This window comes from Mixophyes fleayi, chromosome 1 (assembly GCF_038048845.1).
Source record: "Mixophyes fleayi isolate aMixFle1 chromosome 1, aMixFle1.hap1, whole genome shotgun sequence".
Classification (NCBI taxonomy): domain Eukaryota; kingdom Metazoa; phylum Chordata; class Amphibia; order Anura; family Limnodynastidae; genus Mixophyes; species Mixophyes fleayi.
In genome coordinates this window covers 29,891,794-29,907,547 of record NC_134402.1, presented here as the reverse complement: position 1 = coordinate 29,907,547, position 15,754 = coordinate 29,891,794, and positions in this window count along the sequence as shown.

Below are 15,754 nucleotides of genomic sequence, written 5' to 3'. Positions count from 1 at the left end.
CGCTAAAAGGACTTCCGCTCTTCCCTTTATCGTCCTAAACAAGGCTAGTGTGTATGCAGTCCATGGACCGAGCGATCGGAACATCGATCGCATGTAAAATCGATCGGCATAAAAAGTTAGTGGAAAATTCTGTAGTGTCTACCTAGCTTTACAGATCTGATGGGTTTTATGAACCAGATTAAATACCACATTGCTCACATCGTAATCATGTTGGGAAATCTCCAGCCTCCAGAAGCTGCATATAAGCATGCTGGCCCATTGTTCTGTCTCTCTGATCCTGACTACATGTGACCATGACTGTATCCCCTGGGCCTGGATGAAGCACTCTAAGGAAAATGTTATGTATTCAGTGTTTTTATACTTTCCTGCTTTATTGTAGCATCTTTAATGTGTAATAATGGCTTGCTGTAAATCCTGCTATACAGTGCAATTCAGTATCTTTGTGCTTTGGAACCACAACAATCGCATTGGACAATGTTTTAAATTACAAGCATTTCATAAGTGTCTCATAAGTGTCCTCCCACACTCCAAACAAAACATACTTGTCGGTTAATTGTCTGCTAACAAATTGACCCTAGTCAGTGTGTGTCTGTCTGTGTGTGTGTTAGGGAATTTAGACTGTAAGCCCCAATGGGGCATGGACTGATGTGAGTGAGGTCTCTGTACAGAGCTGCAGAATTAGTGGCGCTATATAAATAAATGGTAATAATAATAATGTAATCAGCAGCATAATGTCTAACTGTCACCAATGTACACTAGAATGGTAGATAATAAATAGAAGACTAGTGGGCAGTTTACAGAGGCTATTACCAGCCATTTCATATAAATGCTACGTAAGTGTAGCGTGTCTCCTGGACGCTAAGTGTGCCACATTTCCAGATGTGCCTCTTAGAAGTATTGTATATTGTGGGTCCTGAAGGCCTGGTGTAAAGATACATGATGATGATGATGTTAGCAGGTATCCTTACTGTTAAAAAAAAAAGTATTCTCCTCAAATAAGTAACCAACAGCAGCCGCTACCACAGGGGGATGGGGCATAGGGTTAACCTGTAAAAGCAGCAACCAGCGACAGGTTACAGATACAAGACTGGTATGACTACACTATAAATGTCCTGCAGCATGGTGTCCTGTCATTATGTGGGCCTAGCCCCACAAAAGAAAACAGCTGAACATTTCTATATTTAGGAAAATAGGGGTCTCAATGAAAATTCTTGAGTCAACAAATAGGTCTTTAGTGTTTTTGAAGATTTGAAGAGCTGAGGCCTGGCGGACTGTGCCAGGTAGCGAATTCCAGAAAGTAGCTGCGGCAAAACTAAAAGCTGGAGATCCCAAATGAAGTATAGGATGTTCTTAGTACTGCTAGTAGTCCTGCACAAATAAAATAGGGTTTAAGATTACCATAGGTTAAAAATTGGACTAGATTCGCCAAGTGGTTCTTATCTACGTTTCTATGTCCTTCTTTTAGTTTGAAAGTGAGCGAGTGGGAATACAGGGAATCTCTATTTTACAGGCGGCCAATGAAGTGAATGGAGAACAGGGGATAAATGTATCAAGGTCCGATTTTGCAACTCCAGCGATTTTCTCAGGAGAGTTGAAACTCGCAGATGTATGAAGCTGAGATTTCATGCAAAATTGCCAGAGTTCTGCTTCTATCAAAATCGCTATTTGCAAAATCGCCAGAGATCAAACTCCCGACTGTTTGCCACTGCAGCTATACAAGTCTCCAATGTATGAAGCTGCGAGTAAGCAAACTCAGGAGAGTTTGCTTCAAAACATGCCAGATACAACACGCTGCTTGATAGCAGCGTGTTGTCCAAACACATCACTGTTACACTGCCCTGGCAGTGTTAAAATTGTAAAGAATAGATGAAAGTTGAAAAAAAAAAAAGCGTGAGGTCCCCCTCTATTCCAGCTTAACCCTAGTGCTGCCTGACTAGTGCTGGTCCCATGAAAATCGTGGAAAAATTTTGCGTGGGGTCCCCCCGATTTTCACTTTACCAGCACTAGGCAAACCAGCCAGGGTTGGGGACACTATAGCAGGGGGACACAAGGCAGGGGTCCCCCTGCCATATGGACTAACCAACCCTAGACTCTTCAGCCCTGGGCTGGATTCCCTAGGGAGTGGGGTCCGCCGAAAAAAAGAGCGAGCCCCCCCCCTAGAGACCCCCAGCCCAGTGCTGATAGCTCAAGGCTCTTCCTACTACTCCTGGGCTGTGGGTAGTAGGGTGATATGACGATAAAGAGTGAAAAAAATAAACAGACGCCATTTTTTTTTGTGGAACTAAAAGTCCCAGCCAGCCAGGTTGCCAAAAACAGTGTGGCCATGCTGCTGCTTGTATAACTACAAGCACCAGCATACCCACGGCAGCCAGGGCATGTTGGCACTTGGAGAACCACAAGTGCCAACATGCCCTGACATCCCTGCCTTGCTGGGACCTGTAGTTCCACAAAAAAAAATGTTAAATAAATAACAATACCCTTGTAAACACCACACATATTTATTAAAAATAAAAAACCCACAATAAACACACTAACCACCCTCATTTTCACCACATCTATTTAATAAAAATAAAAACACCCCAAATACTCACCGAAGATGTCTTCTTGCTTCTCCAAAGTCTGCTTGCCCCAGTCCCATATTAATTATACCTTCCAATAGCCTGTGCTTGCCCCAGTCCCAGCAAAATTATACTTCCAAAAGTGATGGCTTGTCCAATATATTCTGTACTTCGCCCAGAAGGGGCCACTTGTTGATTGAAGTCTTCTTTGCTTCGGTCAGGAGGGCCCCATATTTGTAAGATCCACGACTCTTTCATCTTGAGTGAAGAAAAATAAAAAAACTGTGGAGCCGCCGCTAACACCTCCTGCCTAGTAGGAGGTCTGGTACGCAATGAACTTACGTTCATTGCGCAAGCTCTAACTACTGTATTATGTGATTTTCCCACGCTAGTGGGGGAATCACCTAATACTGTAAATAGAGCTTACGGAAGTAACATGGCTCATTGCGCATGAGCTACGCTACTTGCGTAAGCTCTATTTACAGTATTACAGCTTACGCGATTTTCCGCGATTTAAACACGCTGGCAAACTCGCACTTTGATACATTTACCCCCAGGGGGTAAAGTGGGTGCACCTATCCTCTAGGACTCTATAAACATAAGCTGACTAAATAAAGAGTTGGGAAAATTAAGGAGGAAAGAGGATTTGTCTACCTGGTGCGATATATGTTCTTTTGTTAATACACTGCTATCAAGCAACGTGTTGTATCTGGCGTGTTTTGAAGCAAACTCTCCTGAGTTTGCAGAGTTTGCTTACTCGCAGCTTCATACATTGGAGACTTGTATAGCTGCAGTGGCAAACAGTCGGGAGTTTGATCTCTGGCGATTTTGCAAATAGCGATTTTGACAGAAGCACAACTCTGGCAATTTTGCATGAAATCTCAGCTTTATACATCGGCGAGTTTCAACTCTCCCGAGAAAATCGCTGAATTTGCAAAATCGCACTTTGATACATTTACCCACAGGTGTGTCACGAACGCCCAGCCTGTCCCAGATACAGCAATCTGAACAACTGGCTGTGACTGGTGTCACCTTAGTCACCTAGCAATGAATTCACCATTTCTGCCACCACAAAGGATTTATTAGGTGTCCTTACGTTCACCAGAACCACTTATTAATGTTTCATACTTAAATCATATACACATGTAGCATGAGCCTCCCTGGGCTTCATAAGTTCCCTAAAGATCATGGAGAACACACTAGATTCAATTTATTTAATCTGAAAAATGGTACCAAGGCTTAGTTACAAAAATTAATAACAAAACATACAATATGTTGCACAAATACATTTCAGAAAATAAAATAGGAAATAAAATCAGAGTCACTACTTACTAGTTAAGATCTGGGGGTAAATGTATCAAGGTGCGATTTTGCGAATCCAGCGATTTTCTCGGGAGAGTTGAAACTCGCAGATGTATAAACCTGAGATTTCATGGAAAATCGCCAGAGTTGTGCTTCTATCAAAATCGCTATTTGCAAAATCGATAGAGATCCAACTCCCGACTGTTTGCCACTGCAGCTATACAACTATCAAATGAATGAAGCTACGATTAAGCAAACTCAGGAGAGTTTGCTTTAAAACACACTAGATACAACACGCTGCTTGCTAGCAGCCTGTTGTATAAGCACATCACTGTTGCACTGCCTGTCATACTGCCGGAGTTCCGACAGCTGTCAAAACAATAAAGAATAGATCAAAGTGTAAAAAAGAAAAAGCGTGGGGTCGCCCCTCTATTCAGTCTAAATCCTAGTGCTACCAGACTACTGCTGGTTCCGTGAAAATCGGGGAAAAATTTTGCGTGGGGTCCCCCCTATTTTCACGGAACCAGCACTAGGGAAACCAGCTGGGGTTGGTGGCACTATAGCAGGAGGACTTGCAGCAGAGGTCCCCCTGCCATAATGACAAACCAGCCCCAGGCTGTTCAGCGCTGGGCTGGATTCCCTAGGGAGTGGGTTTGCCAAAAAAAACGAGCGGGTCCCCCCCCTAGGACACCCAGCCCAGTGCTGATAGCACTACGGCTCTTCCTACACCCCTGGGAGGTGGGTGTAGGGTAATAACGGTGAATAATTTATAAAAAACAAACAGGCGCCATTTTGTTTTGTGGAAATACAAGTCCCAGCCAGCCCGAGTGCCATAAATAGTGTGGGCATGCTGCTACTTGTATAACTACAACCACCAGCATGCTCATGGCAGCCAGGGCATATTGGCACTTGGAGAACCACAAGTGCCAACATGCCCTGACACCCAGGGCTGGCTGGGACCTGTAGTTCCAAAAACCAAAATGTTTACAAAAGCACAACTCCCTCATTAAAGCCACTAACATTTATTAAAAATAATAAACCCACAATAAATACAATAAACACCCTCATTTACACCATATATTTTTATTAAAAATAATAAATCCCCAATATACTCACCACTGAAGTTTTCTTCTGTTGTCAGCAGCTTTTAATCCAAAAATGACTGTCACTAATGTCCCAAATAAATTTGTAATTTCCAAAAGTCCATGCTTGTAATGTCCAAAACATATTTGTAATTTCCAAAAGTCCATGCTTGTAATGTCCAAAACATATTTGTAATTTCCAAAAGTTCATGCTTGAAATCTCTTCAGTTCTTCTTGGGTCCAAAGCCCCCCATTGTTGACTGCAGTTTTCTTGTGTTCAGTCAGGAGGGCTCCATATTCTAAGATCCACGATTCTTTAGTTTTGAAGAAAAACAAAAAAACTGCTGGACCGCTGCTTACTTTTTGTGGTTCAGGAAAACTGGCCGTCTGCAAAGATCGTTGTACTATTTTACCAAATACTGAGCTAATGACATCATTACAACCTTTTGGTCGGCCTATTAGCATTTGTTAGTCAAACATAGATGAAGCACTGTTGTGAGACTACAAATTCCAGCAAGCCAGGGCAGCCATTGACTTCTTGGGCATGCTGGCTCTTGTAGAACTAAAAGCGTGACCCTGGCAGCTAGCGCCTACATTTTTGTAGGTCTGATTTCTCTAGGAATTTCCACTCCATGTTAACCAGGCTGTAACTGGTTTCATAAAATTAGGGGATGACCCATCCTACAGATCTCCCTTTTCTATTGTGGCTGGCCCAGCCTGCAATAAGTTTATGCCAACCTTTGGTCCTATAAAATGTGGTCTCTTGTAAATGAGACCTATTGTCACGGGCACTAGGAGTCTTTACCCAGGGATCACCAGGTGATAGGCTTACCAGAGCAGTATAGGTGGTAATATGGTACTCTGGTAGCAGGGTGATCACGGAACAGGAAATAGCAGATGATGAGATGCTCAGGAAAGTCTATGACTAGCAGCACTGGCAATATGGAGGTAGTAATACACGAGGAACTGTATGGACAAAGGACACGTGAAGGTAGTCAGTGGTCTGCGGTAGCAAGTTGTACCGCTGCTATAGTGAGGAGGAATGTCCAACAGAAACGAGGAGGTGATGAGAGTCAGCGGTCTGCGGATAGCAAGTTGTACCGCTGTCTGAGTGAAGGAATGGAATCCAAATGGAGGTATCCGGGGAGTCAGTGGTCTGCGTTAGCAAGTTGTACCACTGCTATGTGAGAGGATACTGGAGCAGGTGAAACTGGAAACAGGGGTCAGTGGTCTGCCACTAGCAAGTTGTACCACTGAATATATATGTGAGGAGGTGCACGGGGAGAGACTGCAACACAATATATACACGGGCACCTTGACTTTGATCCACAGTAATATGCACAATATAAATGTATAAATGACTGAACAACACTGCCAATATAGAAAGTCTCTTGAAGTAATCCAGCATGAGATAACACAGTCAATGATGGCAATAGACTCAGCGGATAGTACACTCCAGAGGAGAACCAACACAGTCCAGCAAGGTATGCAATACACAGCACAGTCAATGGGAAGTATGCATACCGTGGTTCAGGAGAAGGCAGTCAGACAGAAGTGCAGAGATACCTGAACGGCAGGAGGCCGGCAGGATGCAAAGTCCCTGGATGGGTGAAGCGGTGGTCTAGCAGGTGCAGCGCACAGGTAGGTAGACCAGCAGGGAACCCAGGAAGGCGTGGAGAGCGGATCAGCAGTAGATGGATGCGTAGCGCTGAGAAGTAACAGCAGCGGGTCTCTGCGGGAACACGGAGGTAGCCAATAGCAACCAGCAGGTGCAGTAACGATGGGACACCAGAGCAGAGTTGAACTGGAACAGTTGATCACGGAGAGTAGCGGGTAGCAATAGTGGCAGCAGACTCAAGGAAACACGGGAGAGTTGACAAGGACTGAAGACTGAAGCGCACAGAGGCAGCGGATAGGAATCAGCTAAACAGTCACGATGATGAAACACAGACGAGTTGCAGGTTGAAGACTGTAGTGCACGGAGGCAGCGGATAGGAATCAGCCAAACAGTCACGATGATGAAACACAGACGAGTTGCAGGTTGAAGCCTGTAGTGCACGGAGGCAGCGGATAGGAATCAGCTGGCAGTCACAATCATGAACAGGTGAGTGGATGTGAATGAAAGACTGTAGTGCACGGAGGCAGCGGATAGGCATCAGCTAACAGTCCCAATAATAAATGGTAGAGTAGAAGTGGTTAGAAGACTGTAGTGCACGGAGGCAGCGGATAGGAATCAGCTCACAGTCACGATGATACAGTAGATGGTAGAAGTGGTATGGGAACCACAGTAGTAGAAGTGGTTTGGAAACCACAGAGGTAGAAGTGGTTTGGAAACCACAGGAATCAGCTGGGCTGAATAAACGAGGAAACACAGGAACACCTTCAGAGACTCATGGGGAATGAGACTCCAAGATCAGGCAACGTGGTGTTGACCACAGGTGCTTAATATAGGGAGGTTGCCTGATCTGCCAATTAAGTTAAAGGAACATACACTGAAGGTTTGGAAAGGGCTGCGCATGCGCAGTCCCTCAGGATAGAGGACGTCCACGGTTCCTAATAGTCCGGGAAGAAGCACTCACAGTCCGGTGAGTGACACCTATATTGTTCACTCTGTGTTACTTTTGCAACCATATGAAAAACAACCATTTGTAACCAGTAACTGGGTTACAAAGGAAGGGGCAGCAACTCACTTATTTCTGGGTCCTATGCTGGGCTGAACAGTATTATGGCAGCTGTCTCTTGTTCAGCATCAGTGAGGCTTCATCAGAAGGATTCTACGCCAGGCCTGGACAAACCGTGGCTCTCTAGCATACCCTGCCAACTATCGACTGGCAAAGCATGCTGGGACTTTTAGCTTCACAACACATGTGGAGCCACAGGTTGGTCAGTCCTGTTGTACACTAATGCAGAATAATTTTGTATCACTGGCAAAATGGAAAATGCAATCCTTTAGATTTTGAGCGACGCACCGTCCTGCAATTAGCATCTGTGAAGTGTTACCCTGTGAAACTATAAATATAAATTGTAAAAAGTTAAATTCTGCAAAACATGCAGAGGTGCCCATGATAATCCAGCGTACAATAATCCCAATAGCCCGATTCCAGGAAGATAAATAAAGCTGATGCCTGCCTTATGACCTGGCTCACGGATGTCTGTATTCTCAGCTGCTCTTTTACATTATGCCTCAAACAGTGAATAAAATAAACACCTGCTTACATGACAAAACCAAAGGATCCTCCGTGCCAGCTGGCACCCGTGTGCCAAGTGGAGTGCATTATTACTTATTTCTTTTCAGAAATCCAGCCCGGGATGTGTACCATGTGTCAGAGTAACACAGGAAGCAGTCTGCAGCTATTTGAAATTCCACAGCTGCGGAATCTGAAGCCAGCGTATATATGTCTATTGTAAAGCGTGCAGGACTTATACTGACTGTGGAAAAAGGGCACTTGTATTAATTTATCAAAAGATATGGCTGCAAAAATGTGTATTCACTATGCCAAGTGTACAGCGGGTTAGAGGTATGCGGTGTATTCGGACTGTAAATGAAACACATTATGTTTTCTAAGAGTAATGGAATAATGGATGGGTTTGTTAAGTCGTAATTCAATGCGAAGCTTGTTTGACCTTCTAGTGAACTAGGTTTATTTGAATGTAACAGCAGCTGGGTTGTAGTCCAGGCAAGAGGTTTAAGAACCAGGATGAGATGCAGGATAAGTCCGCTCTGCCTAGAAAGAAGCTGTCAGGCTTAAACATCTACCCTTTTCTTTCCACTAGTACATTGGTGAGGTACATCAATATTTGCTCGATACAAGAATCTATCTGTAGTTTCTGTGAACACCCCCTTTAATGAGCTACTAATTAAGCTAGTCATGTAGGAATTGTTTTCTAGGCCACATCCAAACCTGGCAATATTTTTTTTTAATTTTTATTGAAGCTCGAGGTGCATGACTTCAAATCACCCAGTGCAGTGCAAAACTGTGCTGGGGGCATGGGACTTTGGACCCTTCCCAAAAGAGAAAAGGCACCGTTCCTCCCTATCCTCCAGGAGCCAGAAGGCCCCAAAGAGTTAAAAAGAGATCTTCAGGCCCTTTTTCGTTGAAGCTAGGGAGGGCCCCTTAGGAGCCGAGGGTCTTCAGGTCCACCTCCACCAGAAGACTCGGACAGGCTCCTTTCTCCCCTAGGAAGGCAAAAATTTCCCTAGGGGAACTGGTTCTTCAGCTCCCACCAGAAGGAGGGAGCCTTGGATAATTTTATGAGAGGGTCGCCTATAAGGGTTTACACCCAAACCCCTAAAAAATGTTTAGGACACTTCAAAACAAACAATAATAATTAATAAATAAGTGCCTTTCGGACGGAAATATACAATTTATCCTTGCACTCAGCCAAAAGGCTAGGGCAAAGGAAAGGGGTGGTGCTCAAAAATTAATGTGCTTAGTGTAAAGTGCTTTACTCTGTGCACAAGCGGTCACCAGCCCTACGCATTTTCGGGTACCCCCTGGCGGTGAATGCACCAGGAGCACATAGCACCTCAGGCTTAAGCAGGCGGCCTCTTGGCCAGAGGACCAGGTGACGTCCTATCGCCTACAGGAGGCGCCTTTAAACCCCACTGTTCACATAAGAAACTACATTTTAGTCAAAAGGTTGAGAAGCAAAACCAAACCTGGGGATATGCCATACTTACCGACGTTTTACTCTTCGCGATCCGATCCGAGAGGGGAGGTGAAGTTTGAGGATGGAGGGAGGCAGGGTGCAGGAGAATGGCCTGCTCTCCCATGAGTGCAGCAGACCAACCCGGAATTTGGGAGGCTCCCGCACAATTGGGGAGAGTGGTAAAGTATGCAATATGCGCTCCACAGGACATGACAATTTGAACATTTTGATTCCGCTGTTGAGTCCGGGGGGGGGGGGGGGGTTGGGGTGTAGCCACTTGAATTATGCTGCTCAGCTTCATTCCCACCGTCTTCACTAGAGAAGTGGGTAGGATGCGGGAGGTTGTGCGGTTCTCCCGGGCGTCCAGGAGAACTCATACAAATTAGGGAATTTTCCCAGGACATTGGGCAACTATGTGACAGGGATGATCATCATAGTTAATTACGGCACCTGTTGTTGAGCTGAATACATGTTGTGATGAGTATTGAATGTGTCATGACAAGCTCTGCTCCCTGTCCCCCTCTGTCTATCCCAGTAGGATTTAACCAAGAAAACTGCCAGGAAATGCTATGGGACCAGATGATCTTAATTTGGGGTTAATCACAATCACTTTTCATTGATGACAGGTGTATGCTAATTACCTTTGAGCATGATTTTGAATGTCATTGGTTAACACTGAACACAGCTACAGACCCATCATGCACACTTATGCAACCATGGGAATATTGAACGGGATATAACCTGTGTTTTGACAGTACTGGGTGTGTTGGTGACTAGAAACTGCGCTTCTGTCACGTGTGGATGCTGTACCTGTGAAGAATCGCATCTGTCTGGTGATTGTATATGAGCATGTCTGTTTTGCCATCTACGGAATAAACTGTGTTTGGTTGCAACACACTGCCTAGGGGATTTCCAAGAACCCATTAGGACGTGTGTTCCTCACAACAATTAATGGTGTTCTGACTACTTTTCTAACACCTTCGATCATGTTCGAACCAATTTGACCATGCTTGAGCCTGTTTGACCATGATTGAATCGGTTTGTACATGTCTGAACCAGCTCAAATGTGTCTGAGTCTAAATTGATTATTTTGCTTTTAAAGGTGGACCACACAGTAGTGTGCACCGCTCGAACTGAAAAAAGAAAAGTAAATACTATGTAAAAAACATATGTAAATAGTGTTAAAAGAGCAAAAACATAAAGAGACTAATTTTAATGTGAAACTCAAATGCAAATGGTTAAATGCAAGTGCGAACTGTGCACACAACCTGCAATCATTAAGGGCTTGATTCATTTAGGCACGCAAAACGAACGTATATTGCGTTTTTTTAAACAAATATGCATAAAATGGCTAGATGCACTTCCATATTCAACTTGAAGCAGACTTGAAGATATGTCTATTGATGAACTCAGATCTAGGTATGCTCTGATCTAACATATAACACACTGCAGGAGGCATCCAATACATATGTGGAATATAAAGTTCCAAATGAACGCACAGAAAAAATAAAGTATTCACTGATTGTCAACTGTTAATAATATACTTATTAATGACAAAACTGGTAAAAACAAATGCCATTTTTTTTTCTTCCATACATTTATCAGAATGTTATTCATGCCCACTGTAGATTATTATTATTATTATTTATTTATAAGGCACCACAAGGTTTCCGCAGCGCCGAACACAGTACAAACAATGGACAGTACAGGGAATAACAGTACAGAACAATAAACGAGTAATACCAAGACTTCAGAGGCTCCAAGCAAAGCAAATATAATGGAGTTGGAGCAGAAGAGAAGGTAGAGAGACAGGAGGGAGAAGGGCCCTGCTCATAAGAGCTTACATCCTAAAGGGAGGGGAGACAGACAGCCGGCACAAAGGAAGTCAGAGGAGGGGAGCAAGCGTACACCTCTACAGAGGAGGAGCCAGGAGATGAGAGCGAGTATGCAAAGAGTGTTAAGTGGAAGGCTGGCAGGCTTTGAGGAAGAGATGAGTTTGAGTGCTCGTTTGAAGGAGCACAAGTTAGGGGACAAACGGATGAAATACATTTTAACAGTTACTCCTAATTGCAAACGAATGTTCTAGCATGTATACACAGTAGAGATGAGCGCACTCGGATTTCCTGAATCCGAGCCCACCCGAACGTTGCCGATCCGAGTCGGATCCGAGACAGATCCGGGTATTGGCGCCAAATGAAAACTTGAAAGCGAGGCTCCGAGTCATAATCCCTTTGTCGGATCTCGCGATACTAGGATCCTATAAATTCCCCGCTAGTCGCCGCCATCTTCACTCGGGCATTGATCAGGGTAGAGGGAGGGTGTGTTAGGTGGTCCTCTGTTCTGGTAGATCTCGTGCTGTGCTGTTTAGTTCTGTGCTGTGCTGTGTTGTGCTGTGTTCTGCAGTATCAGTCCAGTGGTGCTGTGTGCTGTGCTCTGTCAATTTTGAGTTCAGTGGTGCTGCTGGGTCCTGTGTGCTGTGTCCTGTTCAGTCCAGTGGTCCTGTGTCCCGTGCTCTGTGCTTCTAAGGGCATAGTTATTTCCCCAATATTCCCAAGTGTTTAAAAAATGTAAAAAAAGTTAATAAAAAAAATATTCAAAAAACTAATTTAATTTTTTTTTAATTACAACAAAATTTGCCAAACCAATCCTGCAGTATAAGCCCATTGGTACTGCAATATTATCAAGTTCACACCTTCAGCAGTAAAAGTCCAGTGGTACTGCTGCAATATTACAAAGTTCACACATTCTGCAGTATCAGTCCAGTGGTGCTGTGTGCTGTGCTCTGTCAATTTTGAGTTCAGTGGTGCTGCTGTATCCTGTGTGCTGTGTCCTGTTCAGTCCAGTGGTCCTGTGTCCTGTGCTCTGTGCTTCTAAGGGCATAGTTATTTCCCCAATATTCCCAAGTGTTTAAAAAATGTAAAAAAAGTTATAAAAAAAAATACAAAAAAATAATTTAAAAATTTTTTAATTACAACAAAATTTGCAAAACCAATCCTGCAGTATAAGCCCATTGGTACTGCAATATTACCAAGTTCACACATTCTGCAGTATCTTGTGCTACATATAATGGAGAGCAAAAATTTGAAGGATAAAGTAGGGAAAGATCAAGACCCACTTCCTCCTAATGCTGAAGCTGCTGCCACTAGTCATGACATAGACGATGAAATGCCATCAACGTCGTCTTCCAAGCCCGATGCCCAATCTCCTACTACAGGGCATGTAAAATCCAAAAAGCCCAAGTTCTCAAAAAAAAAGCTAAAAGAGAAACTTAAAATCATCTGAGGAGATACGTAAAGTTGGCAATATGCCATTTACGACACGTAGTGGCAAGGAACGGCTTAGGCCCTGGCCCGTGTTCATGACTAGTGGTCCATCTTCACCCAAGAATCTTAGCCCTCCTCCTCCTCCCCCCTACAAAAAATTGAAGAGAGTTATGCTGTCAGCAACAAAACAGCAAACAACTCTGCCTTCTAAAGAGAAATTATCACAAATCCCCAAGGCGAGTCCAAGGGTGTTGGTGGTTGTCAAGCCTGACCTTCCCATCACTGTACGGGAAGAGGTGGCTCGGGAGGAGCCTATTGATGATGTAGCTGGCGCTGTGGAGGAACTTGATGATGAGGATGGTGATGTGGTTATTGTAAATGAGGCACCAGGGGGGAAACAGCTGATGTCCATGGGATGAAAAAGCCCATCGTCATGCCTGGTCAGAAGACCAAAAAATGCACCTCTTCGGTCTGGAGTTATTTTTATCCAAATCCAGACAACCAATGTATGGCCATATGTAGCTTATGTAAAGCTCAAATAAGCAGGGGTAAGGATCTTGCCCACCTAGGGACATCCTCCCTTATACGTCACCTGAATAACCTTCATAGTTCAGTGGTTAGTTCAGGAACTGGGGCTAGGAACCTCATCGGTACAGGGACACCTAAATCCCGTGGTCCAGTTGGATACACACCAGCAACACCCTCCTCTTCAACTTCCTCCACGATCTCCATCAGATTCAGTCCTGCAGCCCAAGTCAGCAGCAAGACTGAGTCCTCTCCAATACAGGATTCATCCGAGGAATCCTGCAGCGGTACGCCTACTACTGCCACTGCTGCTGTTGCTGCTGTTAGTCAGTCATCTTCCCAGAGGGGAAGCCGTAAGACCGCTAAGTCTTTCACAAAACAATTGACCGTCTAACAGTCGTTTGCCATGACCACAAAATACGATAGTAGTCACCCTATTGCAAAGCGTATAACTGCGGCTGTAACTGCAATGTTGGTGTTAGACGTGCGCCCGGTGTCCGCCATCAGTGGAGTGGGATTTAGAGGGTTGATGGAGGTATTGTGTCCCCGGTACCAAATCCCGTCGAGATTCCACTTCACTAGGCAGGCGTTACCAAAAATGTACAGAGAAGTACGATCAAGTGTCCTCAGTGCTCTGAAAAATGCGGTTGTACCCACTGTCCACTTAACCACGGACATGTGGACAAGTGGTTCTGGGCAAACGAAGGACTATATGACTGTGACAGACCACTGGGTAGATGCATCGCCTACCGCAGCAACAGCAACAGCTGCATCAGTAGCAGCATCTACTATCATATATTGTGGTGACCCACTCCTCTACGCAGTCCAGGTACATTTTTGGGTGCGATTAAGACCAGTTGATAGTTTTCTTATTATATTGTGGTGACCCACTCCTCTACGCAGTCCAGATACATTTATTGGTGCGATTCATACAAGTTCAGGGTTTTTAATTTATATTGTGGTGACCACTCCTCTACGCAGTCCAGATACATTTATTGGTGCGAATCATACAAGTTCAGGGTTTTTAAATTATATTGTGGTGACCACTCCTCTACGCAGTCCAGATACATTTATTGGTGCGAATCATACAAGTTCAGGGTTTTTAAATTATATTGTGGTGACCACTCCTCTATGCAGTCCAGGTACATTTTTTGGTGCGATTAAGACCAGTTGATGGTTTTCTTATTATATTGTGGGGACCACTCCACTACGTAGTCCAGAAAGATACCTCATTGCAACGTTTTGGACTAATAACTATATTGTGAGATGTTCAGAATACACTGTAAATTAGTGGAAATGCTTGTTAATGAATGTTATTGAGGTTAATAATAGCACAGGAGTAAAAATAAGCCCAAAAACTTTTTTGAACTTTTTATGCTTTTTTCAAAAAAAATTTGAATCCAAAACCTTAAATCCGAACCAAAACCTTTCGGCAGGTGTTTTGCGAAACAAATCCGAACCCAAAACATCACGAAAATCCGAATCCAAAACACAAAACACGAGACACCAAAAGTCGCCGATGCACATCCCTAATACACAGCCATCATCACAAGCAATCAGCATTTACAACCGACCTGTAGCTGGAGCAAGTTATTCCAAAGAAAAACACGTTGCTTAAGGATGAAACAAAGCTTGAATTGAACGCTACCGTGTGCGCTCGAGGTTGGCACAGCCTTACTGTACATTGGCGAAAGGGTCATGCCCCATAGGCAGCCAAATTCCTTTACATAACATCCAACAGAGTAAATCAGACTAATAAGTAACTACTCACACACAGGCAGACTCTAGTTACACATTCATAATGCACTGAAACACACACGCTGCTCACAAACGTGACAATGACTTATTCTTTCAATTATACATTAACCAATAGACATGTTAGTGTTACAAATTACAATTTAATGTAAAATCAGTTGAAAACATACATCTGGGGGCAAATGTATCAAGCTGAGAGTTTTCCGGTGGGTTTGAAAAGTGGAGATGTTGCCTATAGCAACCAATCAGATCCTAGCGATCATTTTGTAGAATGTACTAAATAAATGACAGCTAGAATCTGATTGGTTTTTCAAACCCGTTGGAAAACTCTCAGCTTGATACATTTACCCCCTGGTCTTTAATAAAAATAAAGTTAAATGTAGTTTGTTTTGCCTTAGATATAGAATTAATGACATCCACCCCTTCTCCCAGCCTGGGGGCCTGAGTACATTGATTTAACTAGCTATGGATAGATGACACATGTTGAGAATGTTCCCATATATATCAATTCATCTGCGGTTGTGGAAAACCACAATATTGACCCGAACATGTATCACATGTGTCAGTTTTATTGTGCTAAGTCTCATATGACCATACATCACATCTCAGTGCTAGGGGA